Raw genomic sequence first — 14393 nt, 5'->3', positions numbered from 1 at the left:
GGCATGGGAAAAGCATTTGCTAGGTACTGCAGTAGTGGTATTAACTGGCCATCGAAGGTAGCAACTGCAAAATGGTGCGAGTACCTGGGCATATAATTAATTCCATGCATGGCACATACCTAATATTTATACACAAGCCAACACTTTTTGGCTTTGCCAATGTTTGCTTTTAACAGGACTTCAGTCAAGGGCATGCATAGTGCTTACAAATCGAGTGGCTGAAGGCACACTTTGTTAAGACATTGCTATTCCCAGAGGCGTTGCTAAGGGTGTGTGGGGCTAAGGGGGCTATAGCACGAGGTCTTTTGGTTGTAGCACCATATAGAAGCTCAAGGGCTACAACCAAAAGGATAGCTGGCCCGAGTCCCAACATTAGCATAGCCTTGGATCTTTTCCAGACCTAGCAACACCCCTGGTGGTTATTACAACAGAAGTGTGTTTATAGCTCTAATAAAGTAATTAATTCTCAGAAGATTGCTTTGAAAAACACTGGCAGACACATCTAGCACACAGTTTGATAGTAAGGCTTGAGAAAGCTAGCTCAAAGCAATCCCATGAGGATGTGCTTTGGGCGGGGAGAGGTAGGAAGAGGGTGGTAATGACCATAGGGATTAGCATTGCCATGGGCAGTCAATGGGTGGGTAAATAACAAAACTCAGCCTACAATCTTTGTGCCCCTCATATGCTTTTTGTCTCTAGCTCTACTCTAATGCAATAGTTTTGGCTTATAGGTGGCACTTTAGCCCAGTCAAAATAGATTAGCTAACTAAGGTAGTGTGCAACAAATTCATTGCATTCGTGAGTAACACAAAATAGAGAAACTACTCCACCTCACTTCTACATAAAGGAAATATTAAAGACGGTATGTAAACCATGGTTTCATAAATATTTCAAAATTAAATATGATGTCCTGTAAGACACGTGTTTTGAAAAGAGTTAAAGTTATATCCTATGAAAAGGTGAGCTGTACAAATGTTTGGATTGCCAACGTTAATTTTTTTAAAATGTAGAGTGGATGGATGGTACTTGGATGGTACGGGGCCCCTCCACCTGGTGGTTCTTTTATAATATGGGTGGACAAAATACTGTTCTTGAGAGCATATTTATTTCCTCACATCAAAAAGCCTTTCCACATATTCTAGGTCTTGGTCAACTCCAGTCCAATAATCTTCAGAACATTTTTTGGATTGTGGTCAGGGAGCAGTTAGGAATTCATATTGTCACTATGTGAAGTGCTCTTTTCTTGACCACAATCAACATTTTAGAAATTCTCCAGGAAGTAATACATACTAATCATTGGTTGGGGAAAGCCATCCTTAAAAGTATAAAGACCATATCCAAATGAAGTATTTCCCCAACAGAAAACATCCCACCCCATTATGTCCTCCTGGGATGGGAGGATAAATCAGGGTCATCTCGATTGTCTTGGAAGCAAGGCAATGCAGAGCAACACAGGTTTGAATCCCGGTCCCGCGCTTAGAGACTGCTCTCCGTTATTTGGCACGTAATAAAAGATTAATTATATATTAAACCTTAAGTTACACTACAGCACCACTACAGAAGGGAGTAGTTTCTCACCTGTAACTCCATTTCTCTAGCGTTGGTATCTTTCATGGATTCACATTCTTAGAATATTCCCTGTCGTCAGGCTGGGAACCCTCGGTCTTTTTTTAAATAGAGTTTTCCCTTTGAAAACTTTGACACTTTAGTGTCCTATCGACATCCTTTTGGGGCGCTTACGCACCACCGAATAGGACGTAAGGTATAAATAGACCCGCCCCCGCGGCTTCTCCTCAGATTTTAACCTCCAAAGTAGAGGCACCAACTAGGTTTGCATGCAGGGGAGGCCGGCAGGCGCATGTGAATCCATGAAAGATACCAACACCGGAGAAACGGATTTACAGGTAAGAAACTACTCCCTTCTCCAGCATTGGGTCTTTCATGGATTCACATGCTTAGAATAGATTACATAGCAGTATTCATCATACATGGTGGCGTGTAATGCAAACCAATACATTAGGAACACACCATATAAGACCAGCAAGAAGACATTTGCCGTGGTAACATTGAAAACAGATACCCCACGGAGTGGGGGCTTACCTTACTGAAACAGGCGTTGCAGGACTGCATGTCCCATCTGTACATCTGCACCATGTTGCTGCTCCAGGCAATAATGCTGAGTAAATGTATGCAGCACCGACCAGGAGGCCGCCTGATAGATGTCCACCAAAGGAATTCCCGACCATTATGCTGCCGATGACGCAGTGGATCTCGTCGAGTGCGCCTTCGGGCGCCTCTACAGAGGCTTTCCTGACTTAGAGTGACAGAAGGAAATAGCTGATGAGACCCAGCGAGACAGACCTTGTTTGGTGATTGCTCTTCCCTTGACTAAGGGTCCATAAGCCACAAACAGTTGTCTTGAAAGTCTGAATTCCAGAGTACGAGTCAGATACAATTTCAATGCCCTTTTTACATCCAGCGTATGCAGCGCCTTTTCTGCCGATGAGGAAGCAGAAGGGAAGAATAATGGTAGCACAATAGAAGAGAGTTTATGAAACGTAGCTGGCACCTTTGGGATAAAATGCGGGTTAGTAGCTAACACCACCTTGTCTTTGAAGAAAAGTAAGTACGGAGGATCAATCACTAGAGCTTGCAACTCAGATATTCTTCTTGCTGAAGTAATGGCCACTAAAACCGCCACTTTCCATGACAAAAACTCCAGGGGCGTCGACGACATAGGCTCAAACGGGGCCTTCATCAGACCCAACAGCACCAGATAGAGACTCCAACCAGGGGGGAATTTCTTGGCCAGAGGAAAGTCCGAAACAGTCCTCTTAGAAAATGTTTAACGAGACGATCACTGAACAGAGGGGTAGCGTGCCTCTTCCGAGTGAATCTTGAAATGGCCGCCAGGTGAACTTTTATGGAGGAGAACGCCAAACCTTTTTTCACCAAGTGTAATAAGTAGGGCACAACTTGCCCCGATGAGATGCTTAAAAGGGTCTAACCCAGGCTGATCCTTACACCACACACAAAATCTTTTCCATTTGCATGCATAGGAGACATTCGTGGTCGGAGCTCTAGCCGCTTCCAAAATGCGACGACAGTCACTAGGAATGTTTAGCAACCCAAACTCTGAGAAGTCAGGAGCCAAGCCGTCAGGCTGAGAGAGCCCAGGTCCTGGTGCCAAACTGCACCCTTGTCTTGAAACGGAAGGTCCGGCATCACTTGTAACCGCATTGGTTCTGCTACGGATAGATGGAGTAAGTGAGAACCACAGCTGCCTGGCCCAGTACGGGGCCACCAGGATCACACGGCATGGGAATTTCAGAATCCACTGGAGGGAATGCATAAGCGAACCTGCCTGTCCACGGGAACGAGAACGCATCCAAATTTGGTTGAGGCCATCTGCTGGCAAATTGCTTGCACTTTCTGTTCTCGCGGGTGGCGAAGAGATCCAGCGATGGACGACCCCATTTCCTGAAAATGCTCGACACCTGCTGATCCTTCAGCTGCCACTCGTGGAGTTGGTTAATTTCTCTGCTGAGAGAGTCTGCCTGCACGTTCATCCCCCCTGGCAGATTAAACACCACAATATTGAGTTCTTGTTTGAGGATCCAATGTCATAGATCCTGAGCCTCCCTCGAGAGCATTCTGAAATGCGTGCCCCCCCCTGCTTCCTGAGGTAAAACATTGTGGTTGTATTGTCCGTTAACACTCTCACGACAGAGCCTCGTATGCACGGCAAAACGATTTTAGAGCCCAATTAACGGCTCTTAGTTCCAGCACATTGATGTGAAGACTCGATTCGACTGGAGACCACCGACCTTGAACTTGGAGGGATCCCAGATGCGCTCCCCACCCTGTTTGAGAGGCATCCGTCACAATTGTAGCTTGAAATTCCGGCTACAGTAATGGCACTCCTCAAATCAGATTGTCCGAGAACTGCCACCATCGAAGAGCTTCCTGTAAGTCGCTCTTGACCACCACCTTGTCGGACCATAATCCGCGACTTTGAGCCCACCGGTCTGCCAGACCGGTGCCCGGCAGAATTGCGTCATATGCCGAAGGTTGCCAAGACCTTGGTATGTCGATGACGAAAATCTGGGGCCCTCGTCGATCGCCGCCACTAGGGCCGACGACACCACTGTAGAGACAGACACTGCAGCCGGGAGTGAAGCCGTCCACGACAGGACTCCCGTCGACGGCGCTGGCAGTTGTGGCGCAGATTTGTCAGGCGATCCTGCCTTTTTTGAATCTCTGGACAGGTGCTTCACAGATTCTCTACTCGAGGAAGACCTATGATGGTGTCCTGATGAGGAGCTTTTCGAAGAATCCTTTGTCCTTTTTCGAAGAAGTAGAAGAAGATTTCTTAGGCCTTCGGGACAGGTCACATTGACTAGGTTTAGAGGAAGAAGGAGCCCCTTTCGTCAGATGTTTTCCCCGAAGAGGGGCAACTCCTTTCTGTAGGCTGCGACTTCTTTGCCGGCGGTTCAGCCGACACCGACCAGCGAGGAACCGAGGGGGAAGGCCTCTCCGATGCTACACTGCACACCGATCCTACCTCAGATGGAGGGTAGGCCCCTTCGTTCAGCCACGATATCAGATGCCGATTGCGGTCTTTCAATGTTTTCTGCGAGAAACCCTTGCAGATGTCAAATGTATCGGCGGAATGATGAGGGTATAGGCAATAGAGGCAGTCCATGTGCCCGTCCCCCTCACATACCTTTTTCATTCCGCAGGGCCGAAACAATGCTTTCCCCAACATTGGGAAAGAAATTACTACAACCACAAAAGTGTAGAAAGCTCAAGGTGGTCCAGACACTTTGGAGACGGTTGAAATCGGAGGAGAAGCCGTGGGGGCCGGTCTATTTATACCTTACGTCCTAATGGGTGGTGCATAAGCGCCCCAAAAGGACATTGATAGGACACTAAAGTGTCGAAGTTTTCCAAAGGAAAATGCTATTTAAAAAAGACAGAGGGTTCCCAGCCTGACGACGAGGAATATTCTAAGCATGTGAATCCATGAAAGATCTAATGCTGGAGAAGGCTCATTTTAGCTATAGTGCTCGTGTAAACTACCATATGTAAAGTGTTGTGAGGAGTGGTGTATAGTGGGAGTTCAGGTTTAATTTTTTGTGTGATGGATTATGTAAAAGGAAATACTTCATTTCTGGTACAGTTTTACAGACTTGGCATACCCTTGTGCACCACCACACCATACCCCACCCCCCTGACCCAAGGTAACTCTACCAAATTTTGTGAAAAGCGTGCCAAAACACCTTGCAGAAGGGCCTAATGACTCCTGGATATAGCGAGAATCGTGTTTGCGTTTTAAATATACTACTTATGCTTGGAGCAGTTGCATGTCTTTTCACCGAAAGATTTCTCACCTAATCTTTTTTCATCAAATATTTTCTAACTAAAACATTTTCAACAAATGGATTTTTTTTGGGTGGGCCCGAACTGCCCGTTTAGCACCCTTAAAAACCGACCCCAAACATTTTGCAAACAAACATTAGAAAATATTCAATGAAAAAAGTTGAGGTGAAAAAAAATTTCGGTGAAAAGACTGGATACCGTTTGGATCTCTTAAAGGGTTAGGGTCATGTTCATGCTCAATGTGAGGAGCCCCTGCCAGAAGACTGTGGCATAGAGGGGTAAACCAGGGTTTCCTCCCCGGCCTATCATCACATAGAAGGGGGCAGTACCCAGCCTCGGGGGACACTCCACCTCTCACCCCAAGGTATGGGCAGGCGGCTTCATCACAGTACACCTCAATATTTGCAATATTGTGGTCAACTGTATGGTAATAAAGCTAGGGAAGACACACCCGGTCCAGTTGTGCATTGTCCATGTTTGAGGTATGATATGATATGGCATTTAGAACGTGCCTATACACAAGTGTTTCAAGGCCCGACGCGGCAAGGGAGGGGGAACAGAGTTAAGACAGAGGCAGCATTCCTACTAGGCCAAGTGTCATTCAGATCGCGCAAGTGCTGGGGAAGGTATATAGGGAAGTACTTTCTGTTTGGGTAAATTGATGGAGCTAGAGAAAACTATGCAGAGGAAGTCTGCGGGAGAGATGTACAATTGCCATGTAAAGGCCTATTTTGTCAGTAATACGTATGCTGTGTGCGATGTATTGACCCACTCTGCTATACTATGCGGCATCACTCTGCTAGCTATGGTGCAAGAAACATTAAAATGGCGGCAAAAACCTTTGTGTGTGCCAAAAACCTCCAAAACCGCATTTTTCAACACACAAAAAGATGGCTGCACAACCTGCCATTCATGGTGCATGTGTGATGGAATAGAGCACACACTGCCGAAAATGGGCCAGTGGGCTCCAAGACAAGAAACGGAGTGCAGAGGGAAAAGCAGCGCTTTGGAAGTGAAACTCCAAAATGCCTGTACATAACACTTCTCCACACTCAAAATCTTGCTTGGCGCTAAAATCCATTTAACCTAAGGTGAATGTACAAAGTCTTGAAAGGTTAAGAGCAAAACATTTTTCAGCAAAACTGGATTGCCTGTGAATGACAGTTCCTGTCAAAAATCTGAGTGCAATACCCTGGGCTACCTGTGAATGACAGTTCCTGTCAAATGGGCTCTCCCAATTAAGCTTTAAAGTTATCTAAACTAAAAGCCTGCTGGATTAGCAAATATAAAAGGATTGTTGCTGAAAGAAACACAGATTTCAGTTGTTTTTGATCCCACAGGTTTAAATCTAAGAAAGTAATTTATCTATGTCGTTTGATGCAACAAGTTTGTTTTCTGCTGGATTTTAAGTCAAGAAATTATGAATAAATTAGCCTGGCTGGGCTGCAAGAAGTGGAAAAACAGGTTTCCCCCAAGGGGAGTGCATTCCTCTCAGCAGATACTCATTGGCATATGATAATTGTGGGGTAGGACAGACTTTTATCTACAGCCAGAGATTGAACAATGGCAGATTCTCCAGGCCAGGAAATGGACGTGCGAAGAGGTCGTAAACTTGGCTTGCAGAAGGTTCCCAAATTTGGGGCTACTCCTTGAGCTCCAGGGAGAGACAAAAGGTGGACCATTTGCTGTTAAAGAACATGTAATGAACAATTTTGAGAGACTCATGACTTGTTATCAGAAATGGTGAAAAATATCAAAAGGGCAGATTTGTTAGACTAATTTTTGGCAATACATTTCAAGATGAATTCGCCATCCCGCTGATTTGAAATACCCAGAAACAAGAAGGGCAGATCCTGTGCAGTTTCGGTGACCGGCCTAGCTGATCCAGTCATGCGCCTGATGTGCTGTCTTTCCTTGATAGATCCAACCCATTGACCAGAACCGTGACTGTCAAAAATCTTAAATCCCAGTGGATTTTGAGTATTAATCGGATGCTATTGTATACCTTGCATTATCTTGTTCCATTCTGATCTCTGAACTATTCCTACTTTCCTAAGCAGTAACAGTTCAAAATCTGTAGGGCTATCTTATTCTGATGGAAGGTGATGGGGATCTGTTACTGAAGGCATGAATCAGTCTCAGAGCTTACTTCGTCCCGACTTGGTTGCCTAGCCTGAACGCTCTAGCCTTGAATGAAAGCATAAGCCATATTTTCTGATTGTAATCTGAAGTCAGTGTCCAAATTCGTGACTTTATTTTCGAAAAACACCTCTCACTAAAACCTCTTTAACTCCCTCAGTTTCTAAGATAGAAGCGGAATTTCAACTCCCACTTGTACCTAACATCCTTAGCTACAAACACAACTGTGAAACAGTGCGATTGACCCGTTATATCAAACATCGCATAAGTAAATGTTTGCCGCGAATTGACATTTGGAAAGGTTTTTACACGTGTGAATAACCTTTAAATAATTTCCCACTTGGCTTTTTGAGATCCCAACTGTTTCCTTTTAATTAAATCATTGCTTGTGTTTGCTTGCATCTGTTCAAAGCGGCTCCCATAGGAATTTATAATAATTTAAGCATTTTGAACATATTTTGTGTTTTTGCTCAGCCAATTTCAAAGCCATCCTGACAGTTGAATAGTCAAATCCGTTTTTTCTCTTGTGTTTAAGGGGGGAAGGTGGGCGTGATATTCTGTTTGGTCTGCATTATTCCCAAATACCTGCTCTCTCCTCACATCTATTTAAATTGCCCATTGGTGGGTTGAGGGGCGTTGCAAGGGGAACCCCTAACCATAGTGCTATCTGTCCAAACCAACTCAGAAGTATTCTTTTATTTGCTGCATTCTTTTTGTGTTCATTACTTAATTTCTAGTGCATTAAAGATATTATTCATTGTTTCTGTCACTCCATTGGTGATGGTTGTTACCTATTGAAAATATATTGTGATGTTAAATTCTAAATAAAAAAACAAATAACCTTTACATCTAGCCTGATTCCTGTTTCAGTGTAACCTGGTGGGGAGGGGGTATTTTGAGGAGGGTGTGATATGAGTGGTATATCATTCAGAATATTGAACTTATAAATAAAAATAAATAAGGGTTTCATTTGCGCACTACATGCTGGGCGAGACTTGGGTGTGTGCCTGATTGAAATCACTTACTTGCTGGGTTAGGGAATATAAGAATACTTGGTGAATTGTTCAGGTGGAAGTACCAGGTAGCCTCAGCTTTAATAACGAAGATCACCAATAAGGCACATTTAATAGAAAAACGGATGAATGGAATATTTGCACAAGGAGATGCAGAGGAAATTTGCCCTAAAGATATCATTTAGTGTTATATGTTGAAACATGCCTGTATTAGTATTTTCAAAATCAAACTATTGGAGAAAAATCCTAGGTTTAGGATTAAGGCAGCATCGTCACTTAATAATGCTGGAAATGTATGACATTTGAGACGCTTGTATAGTTTGTGGAATTTGCTGTTATATTACTAGTTGGAGCACCTCCGTGGTATTCGGATTCAGGTAATTCGAGACTCTACTGTAACTTGTGAACATATCGTTCACATTTAGTCTTGGGAGGATAGCTCAGGGCCACTGCACTTGCCTTGGAAGCAAGACGACCCGTAGCAACACAGGTTTGATCCCCGGGTCTGTGCTTGGAAACCTCTGGGTATTAAGTGCGTTATAAATAACCAATTATTATAATTATTATTACTGCGACTTTGAAGTCGGTATTCAATAACATTTCAGACTGAGTTTTGTAACCTAAACTCTTTTGAAGATTGCTTTCATCAAATTGTTTAGTTTTGCATGTGAATAGAAATAAGTGACGTTATGTAGCAAAGTTCAGAGTTAAGGCTCCTGCCAAGTCATCACAGTGTGTGCGTCCTTCTAGTGGTTTTTGTGTCTCTGTGTCTATTTCTATTTTTTATACCATAATAGCTCTCAAAAGGTACCTTGTCCAGGAACTGCCTCTGCTATCTGTACTGGTGTTTTATATGCAACATTTCTGATACAAAGGCCAGCCATAACATACCATAGAAATACAAATTTGTCCGTGTGAATGTATGATAATGATGTGTTATTTATATAGCGCCTTTATCCAAAGTGCTTTACAAAGCACATATTTACATACAATACCACCCAACCAAAATTGGTACTCATTTATCGACCTCGGAAGGATGAAAGGCTGAGTTGGCCTTTGCCGGGATTCGAACCTGCGGCCTGCAGATCACGGTCAGATTGCAGCAGTGAGCGCTCAGCTCGCTGAGCTATTTTACCGGCATGAGTATGAGTCAAGTCCTGGAAGCCTTGCTTCATTTGTTAAGGCAGCGGTAAAAGGTCTGTCTTTTCTGAAGCCATTCTGGCAGTTGGGCGGAAGAGCTGTGTAGAGAAGGAAATAAGTACCCCCACCTCAACCACTTTTCCCAGAATGCCTATATACTGGAAACTGGAGTGCGTGACATATGCGGAACAAGTGAAACGACAGATGCCAAGGGAAATCCTGGAGGCAAGGTTCCCATTGAGAAAACCATGCCTGCATTCAAGACAGTATGATGGCCGTTTAAACTAAATTAAAGAAGAAGCAGGATGCCTGAATGACGAAGCAGAGTGGTAATGTCACACAGAGTCGAGCTGACGTACATAGATGAGATGCAGGGACGAGAGAATGCAGATATTCTATAAGGCATCAAGAAAGTATCAAAGATAAGCAATATCTTGGGCTCAAGATGAAGAGGCTTATGCTACAGAAATGATGAAGATTTTAAGCCGGTTCACACGTGTACAAACGCAAAGTAACGTAAGCAGACAAAGTTTTCATGAGACTAGCTTTATAGTGAATAGATTACAGCAAGCGCCAATGTATGGATATATAGGAATGAGTAAAGAATGGATGGTCCCACTATGAACTATATAAGCAGAGCTGAGTTAAAGGAGAAAGGCTACTTTTTTCAGCGTGGCACAGTTTGCAAACACATGGATTACAAGCAAAATTCAGAAAGGCGAGGTTGAACAAGCCAAGAAGCCAAAGTCATATTTGGCTGAGAAGAAAAGAAATTTGTTACAATCTGGTGAAGGAATGAAACTCCTGTTCAGAAGCTTGGAGAGAACAAAGAAGACATCAAAGAGACATTGGAAAATATTTTTAATACACTGAAAGCTCACTTTCGTGGTCTTCAGTCATGTGGGGAGAACGAGTTGGACAAGCAGGATGGTCACACTTACGCACAAGGGCAGAGTGCGCCTCTACTCCCCTGTATCTTCCAGAGCAAAAGAAGTCTCCCAAGGATGTGTTCAAAGGCCTTAATTGACAACCGACCACTGAGGTGATGATGGATGAAGTTCTAATTGGTAGGAAGCAGATGTTTAAGACTAACTCACCAGCACCTGGATGCTTGTCCTGCATGCGGCTAGCGTGGGCTGAAGGATGCTGACGGAGGTTAGAAGCCAACCAATGGTAGAGAATTGCATGATTAGAAGTCCTATTCTTTCATAGCCAATAAGACTTTGTGTATTTAGTGATGTTCATAGTGACCTGTTTTTAGGGAAGGGCTTTGTTGCCCCACCTGATGTTAAAAAACGTATCACCTTTCTCATGCCCATTAGACGAGCATGGATTATATACTTAGATGTTCCCTTAGACCCTATCCCTCTCTTCAGTAGGTTTTTGTAGTTTGCCACGTAGGATGATGTTTGTAATATGCAGGTTGTACGTCACCTATGACGAGATTTTAGTATAAAAGTGTGCTTTTTTATAAAGTTCATTGAGACCTTTCTATGAATCGTCTGATGACGTTTGTTGTACTCTCTTTTTTAGATAATTGATATTAAAACAGTTATCTTTTTGCCAACTTCCTGAGTTATTTCGTTTATTGATGTTTGAGTAAACTCTGCATCCCCATTCCTCTCAAATGTATTGCTGACCAATCTTAAAGGGCTGTAAGTTCTCCAGTTCAGTTGAGTCAGTGATTTTAAAAGTGGGTGCTAGAGAAAAGTAGGGAGACAAAAGCCACGGCAGGTAAAGACTGCCACCTTCTAGAAGCACAGCACACAGGAGGTAGAGATCCAGTGCTGGAAAATGGAGAGAACAAGAGCATAGAGGACATCAAAGGAAACCAAGCAGGTGGAAGGATGGCACAAAGACGGCTTTAAGGGCTGGATTTGTCGCTGGGTGTGTTGAGACATGACCTACACGTTTCAAGATCAATTGAAATAGTCTAGAGCTAACATAGCCTGGCCTACTGTCACTCACCACTTCAACTGAAGTGGTGAGTGACCATCTTGGATTGGGAGGTCTGAAAGGGAAATGGAAAGATTGTGTCCTTGTGTTTGAGGTCCATGTTGGAATTGGCTAATTCTGGATTAGACAAACTGGAAGACCTGAGTATTTGTCAGTATTGTGGAGCTAACATTCGTAAGTTCTGCAATGCAATAGAGGACTTGATTGTACTCTGTCATTCCAAATATTGTGTAATGCATTGTTACATATGTCATTTGTCGCCATGAAGGCTGCCCAACTTGAGGGAGCTCATACATAAATCTTATGTCGATAGTATAATGTTTTAGTAAACCTCCTTATCACCATGCAAGTGTTTTTGTATTTTCTGCCTTATGCACTTGTTCTTTCATTTTGCATTCCTTTTCCAACATACATTTTTCCCTAGTCTATTAGAAGTTTACAATCTCTCCTCTATCAATCAGATGTGGTGCCAGTCATGAGTGAAGGGAGGGTTAACTGTACACTTACGGCCAGTTCAAATAAAGAGCACATTTAAACAAAAAAACAAAAAGGAACTGGATAGTTCCATGTGCACTAGTGCAGGTCCACCATCAGCCTCTCTGAGCCCCAATGCCCCCAGGACCGCCAGCAAGAGGGACAAGAGGACCCCACTTGGAGGTCATCAATGTGTGGACGCAAGCATACCCCTCAGCTGCAGTCCCCGCCATACACTGCTCAGACTAATGCACAGGACATCGAAGATGACATCATCCGGGTGGGAGGTAAGCTTGATGTCACAGTTGGATTCTGACCGATAGTAAACATGTGTCACCTATATCACCGTTTATGGACTGCAGTCTCTGGAAACATACCCCAGTTCTTCACAAATAAAGCGAGTAACACATCTTTGGCGGTTGGGACAGGATCTGGAGGCTACTATTCTTTCAAATAACACACCAAGCGTGGAAAACTACAAACCATAGGAATTCGAGTCACTGTGAGGACATTTCACACACTTCAAAAACTGGTAAGCAGATCATGAAAATAATATTCCTAGTAATGTTTCAGATGATCTGTAGAGGGTAGTTGAAAGGGGCACATACAGATAAGCAAAAGTCAATACTGTGTGCATATTTTACATGTACAATCTAACACAATATTGAGACACTGGCAGAGAGGGCGGTTCTAATGGCCTTCAAAGATTAAATGGAGCTCTGACTGCTACACATATACGATTTGTTTTGGCCTAATTTCCCTGTTTGATAATTAAGTGGATTTAATACCTTAACACAAAACTACCCGATGAGATCCAAAATGGTGTGAAAAAAAAAAAAATCAACCGACTTGATTTCCTGCTCAAATATCACTCGTAAGAATGATGTACAAACCACGGACACCCGTTGAAAATTTTCTTGCTCAGATGCGTAACTCCCAAGACATCCCCCCGCCCCACCAACAGTCATTCACTGAAAGCGGTTCTCAGGGGAACGAACAACACTGATACACCTAGGCTCTCGCCAGCAGAATTACGTAGAAAAGTGTTGTATCCTGTGGTGGCGAATGGAATGGAAGTCACTGTGTTCAGGTTGGAATGTATTCGTGTGAATACAGTGACATGCGTGTGTTCGGGACTTGTCAGTTGGTGAATGCCTGCCGGGTGGGAGAAGCCGGTGTCTATTCTCCTATGTACTAGCTTCTACTTGGAGACATTAAAGACACGTAAAGTACTTACCTGAGTGAGGAACCCTCATTATTACCCTGGCGACGAGGATAGGGGCTGCCGCGGAGGGTGCAGCAGAGTGGAGTAGACACTGCCCTCCAACTGGACTATCCCACCCAGCGAGGCGCTGGGTTCTGTCCGTCGTAGTTAAGTGCTGGTTGCCTGTAGCGGGGGCCACCAAGTTTGTGGAGCCCCTGGATCCAGTGCGGAGAGCCCAACGCACACGGACTGATTTGGCCGTAGGGTGTCCTGCTTGCAGCGGGGGGCCATCGTGGTTGTGGAGCCCCTAGATCCAGTGCGGTTAGCCCAGCGCCTGCAGATTGATGTGGCCGGAGAGCGGCTTGTGCTGTAGCAGGGGCCACCCAGGTACGTGGTCCTTGGATCCAGTCCCGTGGCTGTAGCGGGAGCCACCTGAGGTTTGTGGTTCCTGGGTCCAGTCACCAGTGTCCGGTACTGGGAACTCCATCAAGGGCCATCAGATCTACGGAACTACAACTGTAGCGGGAGCCTACCAATAAGCCGTGCCCCCGAGTCCAGTAGTTGGGGTCCAACCATTGTCACGGTACTGGATTTAATTTTATGTGGAGCGGTGCCGTTTGGACTGTTTTGCATAAGTTTTGACCCTCAGCAATGGCCTCGGCGTTTCCTGAGGGGCTCGATCGATGTTGTGCTGAGGGACTTTCACCAAGCACTGTGTCTGGCCATTGCGGGGAGGACAGCCAACTGCAGATCAGTAGAGGCGCATGCGTTCAAGCAGAACGCAACGCATGTCCTGCTTTGGAGGGTAGTTTTGGTGCGTCCTCGATGTGCTGCAATGTGACTGGTAACCCAGGCTGTCAGCTGCGCAGCAACCATGAGGTCGAGGAGGTGGTGCCGTGTGGTAGTTGCGGTGTAATGGATCGGGATCTTCGGACTAGGTGTTCTGGTGAGCGACATGGTGACGTTGTTCCAGTCCATGTTGCGAGGAAGAGGAGTATACAGCTGGTCAGAGGCAGCAAGTACTGTTATCATGCGAAGAGGAAATCTAATCACAGGTGTACGTCGTGTTGGACGGATGTTTGCCA

General features: G+C 44.6%; 1 protein-coding gene across 3 annotated transcripts in view; it reads right to left on the bottom strand.

Annotated features, from left to right (window-relative positions):
* The window catches only part of EFL1 (elongation factor like GTPase 1), a 904242-nt gene that overhangs the window by 48803 nt on the left and 841046 nt on the right, over positions 1-14393 (bottom strand). The window lies entirely within an intron of this gene.

This window comes from Ambystoma mexicanum, chromosome 11 (assembly GCF_040938575.1).
Source record: "Ambystoma mexicanum isolate Mex_15411 chromosome 11, UKY_AmexF1_1, whole genome shotgun sequence".
Classification (NCBI taxonomy): Eukaryota; Metazoa; Chordata; class Amphibia; order Caudata; family Ambystomatidae; genus Ambystoma; species Ambystoma mexicanum.
Note: the sequence above shows the minus strand (reverse complement) of the source record. Positions and strands in the feature narration are given on the sequence as shown.